This window comes from Pongo abelii, chromosome 18 (assembly GCF_028885655.2).
Source record: "Pongo abelii isolate AG06213 chromosome 18, NHGRI_mPonAbe1-v2.0_pri, whole genome shotgun sequence".
NCBI classification, from domain to species: domain Eukaryota; kingdom Metazoa; phylum Chordata; class Mammalia; order Primates; family Hominidae; genus Pongo; species Pongo abelii.
In genome coordinates, this window is record NC_072003.2 from 54,885,692 (window position 1) to 54,898,711 (window position 13,020).

Below are 13,020 nucleotides of genomic sequence, written 5' to 3' on the forward strand. Positions count from 1 at the left end.
CCTTCAAAATACAAACCTGATCACACTACCGAGCTATGACGTCTTCAGTGGCTTTCCCACTGTGTTGACAGTAAAAGCCATCCTCCTTACAGTGGCCAAAAGGTGGCTTAAAATCAGGTCACTGCCACTTCTTCATTCACTCTCATCTGCCCTTGCTCACGACTTGGATGGCACTGCCCTTCTTTCTCTGCTCAGCCTTCCTCCAACCCTCACCAGTCCTTTCGAACCTGGTGCTGCCTCTTCCTAACTCACTCCTCCCTGGCTCTCTGCAGGGCTGAGCTCAACTCAAGAGAACTTGAAGAGGACATTTCTGAGCACCTGGCCGCAGATCCTTCCCAGACAATCTAACTCACCACTCTGGGGACTTGTCAATATCTATCCACATCTTACTTATTTCCTTGTTTATTTGTTTCTAGACTTTTCTCCTGGCTTGACTTTAAGCAGAAATCTCATCTGTATTGTTTACCACTATAGCCCTGGCTCATAGAATTGTTCCTGATACATACGGATGACTCAAGAAATGCTTTTGAGAGGCAAGGAAGGAAGGGAGAGAAGGAGGGAAGAAAGAAGATCGGAAGGAAGGAGGGAGGAAGGGAAGGAGAGAAAAAGAAAGATTGGAGGGAGAGAGGAAATCTCTCTCTCTCTCTCTCTCTCTTTTTTTTTTTTTTAACATATTCTAGTTGGTTTTTAGCCAGAGAAGGGTGATACTTAAAACAAGAGGCTTAACCATGGACTTTATGGCCTAAGAACAACAATGTCTGGGACAAGGTAAGAATAGCTGGGGACTCCCCAAGTCTCATCTTGCAAGCAGCCAGCTGTGTTGCCTAGGGGTGGGACAGACAGATGCTAGGGAAGGCAAAGGGAGCCACCAGTGGGGGCAGAAGGGAATCAGTGGAGGACCTGGGAAATCTCAGCCCTCATAGGTTTGCAGGACCTCTTCCTGCTTGGGAGACTCCAGTATCTGCCTTTCAATGAACAGCATCAGGACTAGCATTGCCCCCAAAGAACCTGGAATCAATGAGAGGGTTGGTAGAGTGCAAATATTTGGGCCAGAGAAAGTGAGCACCTTGGAGACGGAGCTCCAAAGTTCTGCAAATGCAATATCTTCATTTAAAGACTGGTCTGTAAGTGGCAGTCCGCACACAGTTGTGCAATTTATAGATGATGGCATGGGGTTCTGGAGGCTGGCTCCAGGCAGATGAGGTTGCATGGACCTTAGGCGTCGCAGACCACAAGACTCCTATGGATGGAAATAAAAGCAGCTACAGCCACCAGCAGAGAAAGCTCTTCTTGTTTGCTTGTTTGTTTTGTTTTGTTTTGAGACAGAGTTTCATTTTTGTTGCCCAAGCTGGGGTGCAAAGGCATGGTCTCGGCTCACTGCAACCTCTTCCTCCTGGGTTCAAGTGATTCTCCTGTCTCAGCCTCCCAAGTAGCTGGGATTACAGGCACTCGCCACCATGCCTGGCTAATTTTTTTGTATTTTTAGGAGAGACGGGGTCTCACCATGTTGGCCAGGCTGGTCTCGAACTCCTGACCTGAGATGATCCACTCACCATGGTCTCCCAAAGTGCTGGGATAGAGAAATCTCTTCTAAGCAAGAGAGTTGTGCACACAGCACTGGACAATTTGCCGGGTGGGGCATGAGCTGGCTAGGGCATTGGGAAGGGGCTGGTGAGGATGGTGGTCAGAGGTGCCTGGCAAACCTCAGATTCTATAACATTCAGACCAGGTCCATTTCCTGCTGATGCCCAAGTGGACTCTCAGAAGCCATCAGGAGGGTGCTCGGCTCATCAGGGGAAAGTCAGTTCCCCGGGGCTTTCACTTATAACTTTGTTTGCAGATAGCAAGCCTTTTCCGCCCGGCTCCTCATCCTGAGCCTTTCTGCCTGTAACAATCACATTATTTAATTTAGACGAGTGAAGTTACCTTAGATCAATTATACTTATTTTTCCTGTGTAATTTCCAAAGCTTAATATCTCCATTTGGGCCCAGCCTGGGGGACAGGTTGTCTAGCAGAGTCCTAAACGATTTCAGCCTTTAATTCAATTGTACTTTTACCATAGCCCAGCAGCGAGCATAATTCTTTTATCCCTAAGATGTCTCATTAGCAATAATCTAATAGCACATATTAAAATATAGGTCACCGAGGTGGGCTGCCAAGTGGAAGGCTTGTCATAACTTTGAAGGCTGGACAGCTGCCTTGGTAGGACTTGGTCCCCCAATAACACACCACCTTAACTCTAGGCTTAATTCTAAAGTCATCAATAAAACACAACAAAAACAGCTTACTTTCTGCAGTTCAAGGTTAAGAACGGACGTTGGCTAGGAAATAGAGCTGTGGGGTAGGGTAAGGCAGAGGGGAATGTTCTTGCCAACATGACGTAGTAGGAAAGATCTCCGGCCTCAGGCAGTTGAGCTGGAACCTCATCCCAGTTGTGCCGTGAACATGCAGACTGACCTGCAGTACAGCTCTTACGGCCCTTGACGTTGGTTTGCACACCTGTAAAAGGGGAAGATACTGGGCTTAGAGCCAATGTTTCCTGAATTCTGGCACTCCCTGATCGACTTGTCCTAGTATGCATTTGATGTTTTCCTGTAAATCAACTCATTCTTCTTAATTAAATACATTTGTTTTAAAAAGGAAGCTCAAGTATCAACATGGAAAAACCTCAAGAATATTTGCAGGAGGATTCATGCGGAATAAGGCCAACTGTATAAACTTTAAACATGCACAAAAGTGATGCGTAAAAATGGTTTAGACAGGCAAAATAAATCTAGGGGGTTCAAGGTCCAGATAGCAGTTACCTTTGGGGAGGAGGGAGATGTTGACAGGGAGGGGCAACCAGGGAGACTCCTCAGATTCTGGTCATTTTTTTTCTTCTTTTTTTAATGGCCTGGATGTAATTTCGTGAGCGTTTTTACTATGTAAAAAGTGCAGTTATAATTACTTCAATTTTCTGTGTGTTAAGCCTCATGCAAATATATATATGTTTTATATATAAAAATTTATATATATGTTTTCATATATAGTTTATATGTATAAAATTTTAAGAATATACACAACATTTTAGCTATATGTAAATGTACATGTGTAATTTTAAGTAATAATATATACATATAGTGTATACATAGGTACATATACAGTATATGTATATATTGAGTATGTGTGCGTGTGTGTATATAGTATGTATATTGATTATTCTTAATAATATATTATATATTTATATTTAATAATAAATACATATTGTTATATAATTATGCATTATATGTATGTATACCATATATTTAATATGTGCTATTAGGTATGTATTATGCATGTATTTAGTGAGGATGATTCCCAAATGTGCATCTAAGCTTTCACTATCTGGCATCTATGAACACTACAGAGCAGTTATCTAGTGAGAGCAGAAATACTCTATAGTGACAGTGTAGATACACGCTTGGGAATAATCCACATTTTTTAAGTTAACAGTAAGAAGTAATGAAAGAAACTTTATATTGTCATCATATAATACATAAAAAACAAACATCACATGCCATAAATAGATAACTAAAAATAAAGCAATGAAAATAAAGCACTGATAGGAGATTCTAGTTTGATGTGGTTTGGGCCTGAAAGTTCTGAACCAAAGCCTGGCTTCCCTCTGTTGAACTGGGGATTAGTAAGTGAGAGTCGTTACAGACACATGAACACCAGATTGAGACTCACTCCTTCTGTAATCAGGGCTAAAAAAGCATGAAAAGCAGTGGAACTTTCTCCCTCTGTGATTCAAAGTAATTCAAATCAGGGCCTGCATAGCCCTGAGCCATTGCCCCTTTTCCTTGGAGCTGCACTTCTCTACTTCAGGAGAGATCTGCAAGGTCCCTCCAAGCTCCAACCATCCTGGCTTCTAAGGGATGGGGGCATGGCGAAAGGTCTTGTTACAGGTGGGCTGGAGGATAGGGAGAAAAAAATGGGAGGGACACTATTAGCAAAATTGGAAAATTTTGAAACAAAGCCCCATTCCTTTCTCCAGCTCCCCGGACTGGTTCTCACAAAGCCTGAGCCAGTGGCATGGGCGGGCAGGCACGCACTCCTGGGAGGGCAGCCCCCAGCCTTCCCAGACACAGCCGTTCCACCTGCTTCCTGGGCTACACTGAGCTGGGGCCTGACTCCTTGATGCGCGTGTTTGTGGCTCTGGGCCTGCTCTTGGGCCACACGGAATATATGTGCAGCACTCCCTGGCGACTGCATGTCCACTCCTGAGGCCAGCAGGTCTGTCCCTCAGTCTTCTCTTAAGGCTAAGTCTCTCCACCAACTGCCTGACCTGACTCTCCCCAGGACATGCACTTCAGCTTTAGCTTCATGGCCCACATCCACACGTGGGCAGTGTAGACCAGCTGCCAGTCCCCTCACAAGAGAAGTGCGTGTGCTGGAGGGCTCAGTGAGGATTCCTGTGGCCCTTGGAACAGGCAGGGTGGCCTCATGATGACCTCTCCCTACCTCTGTTATCACCAAGGATCCTTCCCAGTCTGAATCCTCCCCTCACTGCCGCCCCGACCTGGACCTCCAAGTCTTCCCAGCCTCCTCATCAAAACCTATCTTTCGTGCACCTCCTTCCTTCAGAGTGATGGCGGAGCAATGTTCAACTACCTGCTCTGAGAAATGCTCCATAGAGAGGACGTAGGTGTGGGAAGACCCTGGGACCACGTGTCGGAGCTGGGTCTGATCTCTTGCTCTGCTACCACCTTGTGTAATTTTGGGAGTGGAAGTGAGGCAGGGAGGTACAAAGTGGGGCAAAGAAGTGGAGGGTTCTTCTGCCAGCTACCTGGGAGGAAGGGCAAAGCTCATGACACACAGCATTGAGGGGAGACTGGCAGCAGATGCTGAAGACCTGGAAGATGGGCAGGACAAAGGCAGAGGGGGCAGAGAAGAAAAATAGAAGAGAAACAAAATGGGGCTTGGGGCAGATCCCAGAACTGGTAGGAGGGGTGGATCTAAGGGCCTGAGGTGGGAGGTGAGCCTTGAAGAGGGAAAGACTCTAGCTCCTTGAGGGGAAAGGGCCAGAGGAGATGGTGGCTGACAAACCACAATGTCTGGGTTCAGAAATGCATCAGCCATGGCCTCAAGTTTCCCAGCCAAAAAGAGTGAGCAGCCCTACTGAGAACAGGGAGCTCGAGCAGAGACATGGAGTGAGGCAAATGAGGCCCAAACTGGCAACCACTGAGCCACGGAGATAGAACAGGGGTGAAGAACATATGCCCTGGAGCCTGCCAGGATCCGGGCTCAAACCCTACCCTCTGTCCCGCTCTAGCCATGCAGTCCAGGACAGGACGTCTAACCACTTTCAGCATTGTCTTCAATCTGTAAAATGAGAATAATTATTGTGTTGTGTGAAATGATACTTAGCATAGTGCCCACACCCAGTTTGCTAAGTGAATAGAACTGCCAAGTGTATAGCAAATGTCTATCGTGTTTACAGTACGTGCTAATCACTGCTGATGCACTTTGCAGTTGCTGATGCATTTAAGCCCTCCAACTCCCCCAAGGGATAGATACTATCATAAGCCCAATTTTATTATCATTATTATTATTGCCCAGGCTGGAGTGCAGTGGCATGATCATGCCTCACTGCAGCCTTGACCTCCCAGGCTCAAGCGATCCTCTCATGTCAGCCTTCCTGACTAGCTGGTACTACAGGTATGCACCACCACGCCTGGCTAATTTTTTGTAATTTTTGTATTTTTTGTAGAGACATGGTCTTGCCATGTTGCTTAGGCTGGTCTCAAACTTCTGGGCTCAGGCAATCCACCTGCCTCGGCCTCCCAAAGTGCTGGGATTACAGGCGAGAACTACCACACCTGGCCCTAAGACCCATTTTGTAAGTGAGAAAACTGAGCCACGCATCAGCTCGAGGTAGCAAAGCTTGTAAGTGAAAGCCAGGATTTGAACTCCCAGGCAGTACAGAAGTTGACTGCCACTACTCCTGCTGATCACATTAAGGGAGCCAGAGATCAAGGGCCTCCTAAGAAACTAGGAAGGGAGGGTGGTGGTATTACCAGAAAGAGGGGTAGCAAATCATTACCCTGCACCCTACCTCCTAGTTCCCCTATCCTTACCCAAAGACCACCCAGCTTTCATTTTGAGGGCTGAAAATACAGAGGAGGAGGCAGACTTCTTAAGAACACGTTTCGGGCAGGTGTTCTCTGTATGTAGTCCACAGAGGGTGAACTACTGCATGTACCACCATCACTAAACAACTTGGTAGGTTCAGGATTCTGGGCACGAATGCAGAGCAGGACCAGCCCAGACTAGGTGCATCCCCCAGGCCTTGGCTTCATTGCAGACAACCCTGAGCCAAGGCCTCATGATTCCCTTGAAGAGGGTTCAGTTCACACCTCTGTCCCTTCACCCTTCCACGCCTCTGCTCTGGGGGATTGATGGATGCTCCTGCTACCTCCTAGATGGTCCCCTAGACAGTGAACGTGAAGCAGCTTTTCTCCCTTCCATGTCTCAGAAGAGACCCGTTCATGCCTTCATGGAATAGACAGCCCAGGCAGGAAATGGCTATGTTTTTTGACAAGCAGTCAGAGCAAAAGGAGGACACACCAGTCTGAGGGAAGAAAGGCATTCAAATTGGGCAAAGCTGAATTGCCCACAAATTGCCACAGCCACTCTCAACTTGGGACAAAGGTTATGAAACACGTCACTAATACTGGAGTTGTTATTTTTTTAAAGAGCAACAATTATTTATTTTAGTCATGAGTCTTCATTCGGGGCAGGGTTTAAAGGGAATGACTTGTTGATGTTCCATGATGTCAAGGGTCTCATCTGGGATAACTTGATTGGCTGAGGCTAAAATGGCTGGGGGCTGGCTGGACATTTCTTTCTCTTCCTGTGGTCTCAGAGCCTCTCTCTCTGCGATCTCTCCAGCATGGCAACCTCAGGGAAGTTGGACTTCACACATGGAGACTGAAGGTTCCAAAAGAGAGTCATGGGCAGAGCTGCAAGGCTTCTTTTACTTACCTCACTTGGAAAGTCCCAGAGCATTATTCCTACCACATTCCACTGCTCACACAGAGCCATCCCTGACATGGTGTGGGAGGGCTTTCCACAGGGGCCTGAGTATTGGGAAGTGCAGATCCCTGGGAAGCCATTGTGGGTGCTGGCTATATGATTTCTTTGCTTTGGGCATTACCTTACTGAATAGATTCTGTTGTGATTTCATGTTTACCATTTTATTATAGAGGATATTGCAAAGGATATAGATGAAGAGATGAGTAGGGTGGCATTTGAGGGAAGGGGACTGGAGCTTCCATGCTCTCCCTGGTGCACAACTCTCCAGGAACCTCCCCGTGTTCAACTATCTGAAAGCTCAAGTTATTTTTTTTAAACAAGAATATACTTGCCACAAACATGCAGATTCCTGGCTCCCACTGTAGACCCACTGAATTCAAATTTCTGTGGTGGGGCCCAGGAATCTGCACTTTTAACAAATCTGCCAGAGGCATGAGCTGGAAAAGTAGAAAAGAGGCAAAAGGCCACTAGGAAGAAACAGTGACCTTTGAGGACTCAACTGCTACTGCATCGTAGAGCCTTAAGAAATGTGACCCTTCATACAGTGCTACCCACTAATTATCTTCACAGGTGTTGTCATCCCCATTTTATAGTTGGGAACGCTAAGGCTTAGAAGCCAAAAGTCACCCAGCCAGCAAGTAATGAAGCTAGGCTTTCAACCCAGTTTTTATTTTTTAAGTCCAAAGGCCACAGTTGTAATAGTTATACCAATCCATATTTGCTATTTTATCCCAGTCTTGTAATTTGAAGTCAGATAAATCTAAATTAAAATTCTGGAGAAGATCCCTGCCTCCCACAGACATAGAGAAATTAAATGTTTTGATAACAACAACAATAAGAAGTAACATGTATGTGATACCAGGCACTGTCTAGGTGTTTTACATGTATTTACTCATTTAATTCTCTCAGCAATTCTATGAGTTAAGTGCCCTTATCCTCATCATCATCTTACCCATTTCGCGGATGAAGAAACTGAGGCCAGGCCTGGTGGCTCATGCCAGTAATCCAAGCATTTCAAGAGGCTGAGATGGGTGGATTGCTTGAACCCAGGAGTATGAGACCAGCCTGGGCAATATAACAAGATCCCATCTATACCAAAAGGAAGGAAAGAAGGAAAAAAGGAAAGAAGGAAGGAAGGAAGGAGAAAGTGAGGGAGGGAGGGAAGGGAGGGAGGGAAGACAGAGCGAGAGAGAGAGGGAGAGAGAAGGTAGGGTAGAGGGAGGGAGAGAGAGAGAAAGAAAAAGAAAGAAAGAGAGAGAGAAAGAACGAGAGAGAGAGAAAGGAAGAAGAAGAAGAAATGGAGGGAGAGAGAGAGAGAAAAAAAGAGAAAGAAAGACAGGAAAGAGAGAAAGGAGAGAGAGAAAGAAAGAAAAAAGAAAGAGAAGGAAGAAAGGAAGGAAGGAAGGAAAGAAGGAAAGAAGGAAAGAAGGAAAAGAAACTGAGACACAGAGAAGTAGGGGAACTTGGCCAGGATTTCACAGATAGTCCACAGTGGAGTCAGGATTAAAATTCAGGTTAGTGGCTCCTAAGTTCATGCTTTTAGCCTGGATACCATTCTGCCTCTCCAGGCTCCACAAAAGCTTAATTTGCTGTTTCCCAAGAATAGACATCAGAGGGCCAGTGAGACAAGTAAGAAAGAAGTGGGAAGATAGCTGTAAGAACCACTTTGGTCCAAATATATTCCTGGTGAAGCCATTGGAAAATGTTTTCTGAGCAAAAAGAAAAGAGCTCAGACACTAGAGGGTGATCATTTTAAGAGACTCTGAGATGGATTTCATGCAGGAGTTTGCAAATTCTCCCCAAACTCTATTTAAAATGCTGTGTACATTAGAGAAGACAAATACATGGAAACAAGTACTGTGTTCTTGGATGGGAAGACTAAACATTGTGATGATGTCAGTTCTCCCTCAAATTGATCTATAGATTTAATGCAATAACAATTGAAATTCCAGTGGTGTTTTTCATGGAACTCTGCAAGGTGGTTCAGAAATTTGTAGGGAAGGGCATGGCCAAGACATTTCCAAAGAAAAGGAGCTCGAGAATCTTGCTCCACCAGATAGGAAAGTGTATTATAAAACAATGTTAATTAAGACTGTGTGGTAATTCTTGGGCACAGATAAATAGACCAACAGAACAGAAGAGAGAGTCCAGAAAAAAAACCCAACTGTACAAGGAAACTTGGTTTATGATAGAGAATTCTCTGATGATTAGAGAATCATCAGAGTCCTTAAGTAGAGAACTACTTAAGGACTGGGTCAGGACAATTTGTTATCTGTTATTCAAATGAAAAATGACGAAGTGGAATCCCTACCTCACACCCTATACAAAAATCAACTCCAGGTGGACATCAATATGAAGGACAAAACTGTCAAATTTTAAAATATGACTTTGGAAAATATCAGCTAGGGATAGATTTCTTAAACCAGACATAAATATAGAAACCAAAAGAAGAGGTTGCCACATTAAATTACATTGAAGCTAATAACCTCTACTTATCAAAGTCACCCAACAGAGCAAAAAGCCTTACAATGCAGCCAAGAAAAGATGTTGGCAACATTTCAAAGATTAGTACCCAGGATATAATATTAAGTACTGTGAATTAATAAGAAAAAGATTAACAAGCCAATAGAAAATTGCACAAACAATATGTATTATCACCTCATAGAAGAAAAAGAAACACAAATGACCCATATGTATTTGTGAGAAGATGTTGAACATCATTAGAAGTCAGGGAGGTGCAAATGAAAACTACAGTGAGATACCATTTCACACCCAAAAGTTTGGCAAAAGTTAAAAGCCTAGGTAATACCAAGGGTTAGGGAAGATGTGGAGAAATTAGATGTGAAGAATTGACACAGTGCTAGAGGGAGTTTCAGTTGGTACAAACACTTTAGAGAATGGTTTGTCATTGCTTGATAAAGCTAAATAAATGCATACCCTACAAACCAGCAATTCACTCCTAAGAATAAACCCTAGGAAAACTCTTGCACATTTGTGTAGGTGACATCCTAAAGCGTTTATAGACAGCATTGTTCAAAATCCAAAAAAAAAAAAAAAAAAAATGGAAACAATCCAAATGTCCTTCACAGTTGGATGAATAAATAAATTGTTATTATTCATACAATAGAATGAATATAAACAACAATGAAAACGAGTGAACTACAGCCAACCCCATCAGCAAGGATGAATCTCAGAAACATATTGGGCCAAATAAGTCACAGAACAATATCTATAGTGTGATTCCTTTTACATAAAGTTTGAAGAAGAATAAACTAACAATGTATTTGTTTAGAAATATATTCATAGATGGTAATATTATAAAGAAAAAACAAAGAAGTGGTGATTGCCAAACTCAGGATACTGTTTATTTTGGAGCAGGGAACAGGGGTGAATGTGCTTAGGGGGCGTGGGGTGCATGTGGGCTTGTCAGGTATGGGATATCCTATTTCTTTACCCGGAGAGGTAGATAGGTTCTTGTATGTTCATATTATTATTATTATTTGAACTTTGAAAAAGATAATACATGTTTTATTTTAAGAGATTCTGAGATGAATTTCATGCAGGATTTGCATATCTGCCCCAAACACTATTTAAAATGCTGTGTACATTAAAGAAGACAAATACATGGAAAGATGTACTGTGTACACTTTATTCTTAAGTATGAGAAATTTCACACTAAATTTAAAAATGCTGTGTGTGTGTGTGTGCGCATATTTCTGGGAGGAAATTCCATGTCTCATCAGATTATCTAAGGAATACCTGGTGTTCTAACAGAGTGACAACTAGATGCAAGGTTTCTTAGATTCTGTTCAGCTCGGATATTCTCGGGTGGGTAGAGCCCCTGTGCAGGCTGGCAGCCCGGTCAGCTGGCCAAACCTCCCTCTGTCTTAGAAAGGAACCTAAACCAGCTGTGAGTCTTCTCCCTCCATAACTCACATGACTATCTTAAGGCCAAAGGATGTATCCGGGGTCTCATGTAGGGGAGGGCAAGTTCCTCTTTTCCTCCTGGGAGACTGAGTCCCTTTGCCCTGGGCACCTCCTTCCGTTTCTCCTTCCCTGGCTCTTCGACATGTGCTCTGTCTCTTTCTTCTTTCTATGGTCCATCTGCATCTTGCTAATGGACTTGGCCATTACTGCACAGCCTGAAAACAGCAGAGCCCGAGTCAGGACCCAGGGTGCTGTCTCACAGCCCAGTGCTTTTCTGCTGCACCACTGGTCACTCCTATTCTCTTCTCCCCTAGTACCTCTGTCCCTGTCTGATCTGGCTTCCCATGGGGACTGCAGGGCTCAGCTGGGCTTGCATTGGCAAGTCCACCAAAGAATGCATTTATCCATTCATCCATGTCACCCACGGAAGGACTTTGGGTTTTCTTTGTTTTTGAGACAAGGTCTCACTCTGTCACTTAGGCTGGAGTACAGTAGCACGACCACAGGCCACTGCAGCCTCCACCTCCCGGATTCAAGCAATCCTTCCACCTCACCCTCCTGAGTAGCTAGGACTACAGGTGCGCTCCACCATCCTCGGCTAATATTTTTTTTAAAAATTTTGTAGAGACAGGGTCTCACTATGTTGCCCAGGCTGGTTTCAAACACCTGGATTCAAGCACTCCTCCCACCTCAGCCTTCCAAAGTGCTGGGATTAGACTTCAGATTTTATTCTGAAGGAGATAAAAGCCATTGGGGAGAGACAGTGATAGGCTCTGAACTTGTTTCCAAAAGGTGTTTCTAGCTGCTATGTGGAACTTAAACTTCATGGAATAAGGGGAGAAGTCAGGAAGGCCATTCGGAGGCTATGACATTAATCCAGGCAAGAGGTGACATGGCTTGGAACAGGGACGCCACCGTGAGGTGGGGAGGTGTGATGTGATTTGGAACCAGTCATTTGCAGTAGGATTGGATGACGGTCAAGAGAAAGAGCAGTCAAGGCTGACTCCAAGGTTTGTGGCCCAAGGAACTAGAAGGAAGATGCCATCACCTTGGTAGGGAGACTGTGGGGAAGCAGGTGTGGTGTGGGTCAGGAAGGGGAGGCCAAGGATCCTACTTTGGACATGGTGACTTCCAGGTGCCTTTGATTACCCAGGTAGTGATGTCCAGTCTGCAGTTTGATAAAGGCACATGAAGTTCAGGGGAGCAGCCCAATGAGAGGATGTGAATGTGAAGTCAGCAGGCAACAGATGCCCTTTAATGCCAGTGCCTGAATATGGTCAGCTGGGCTAGGAATTAAGAGAAAAGTCTAAGGACTGAGCCACGCCGCACAGGTCGGAAGTCTCAGGTATCCCCAAGGCACTTTAGTAGGAGGTGTCCTGAAGGAGGCAGATTTCAGTTCATGGAGGTCTTATGCTATTCGTAAATCCAGCACAACTTATACCAATGATGAATGAATTCAGGGCAGGTCAGCTGCAGTGTAACATAAGTCTATTGTTCCCTGATCAAGAAAGAAAGACAGAATGAAAAGGAAGAAGGAAGGAAGGAAGCAAGGAAGGAAGGAAAGAAGGAAGGAAGGAAGGGAGGGAGGGAGGGAAAAAAGAGGAAGGAAAGAAATCAGGGAGAGAAAGAAGGAAAGGAAGGAGGGAAGGTAGGAAAGGAGAGAGAAAGAAAGGGAGGAACGGAGAAAGAAAAAATGGAGAAAGAAAAAAGGAAGAAAGGAAAGAAAAGAGAAAGAAAGAAAGAAAGAAAAAAGAAAAGAAGGAAGGAAGGAAAGGAGAGAGAAAGAAAGGGAGGAAGGGAGAAAGAAAAAAAGAAAGGAAAGGAAAGAAAAAGAAAGAAAGACAGAAAGAAAAAAGAAAAGAAAGAAGGAAGGAAGGGAGGGAGGGAAGGAGGGAGGGAGGAAGAGGAAGGAAAGAAGTGAGGGAGGGAAAGAAGGAAAGGAAGGAAGGAATGTAGGAAAGGAGAGAGAAAGAAAGGGAGGAAGGGAGAAAGAAAAAAGGAAGAAAGAAAAGAGAAAGAGAAAGAAAAGAAAGAAG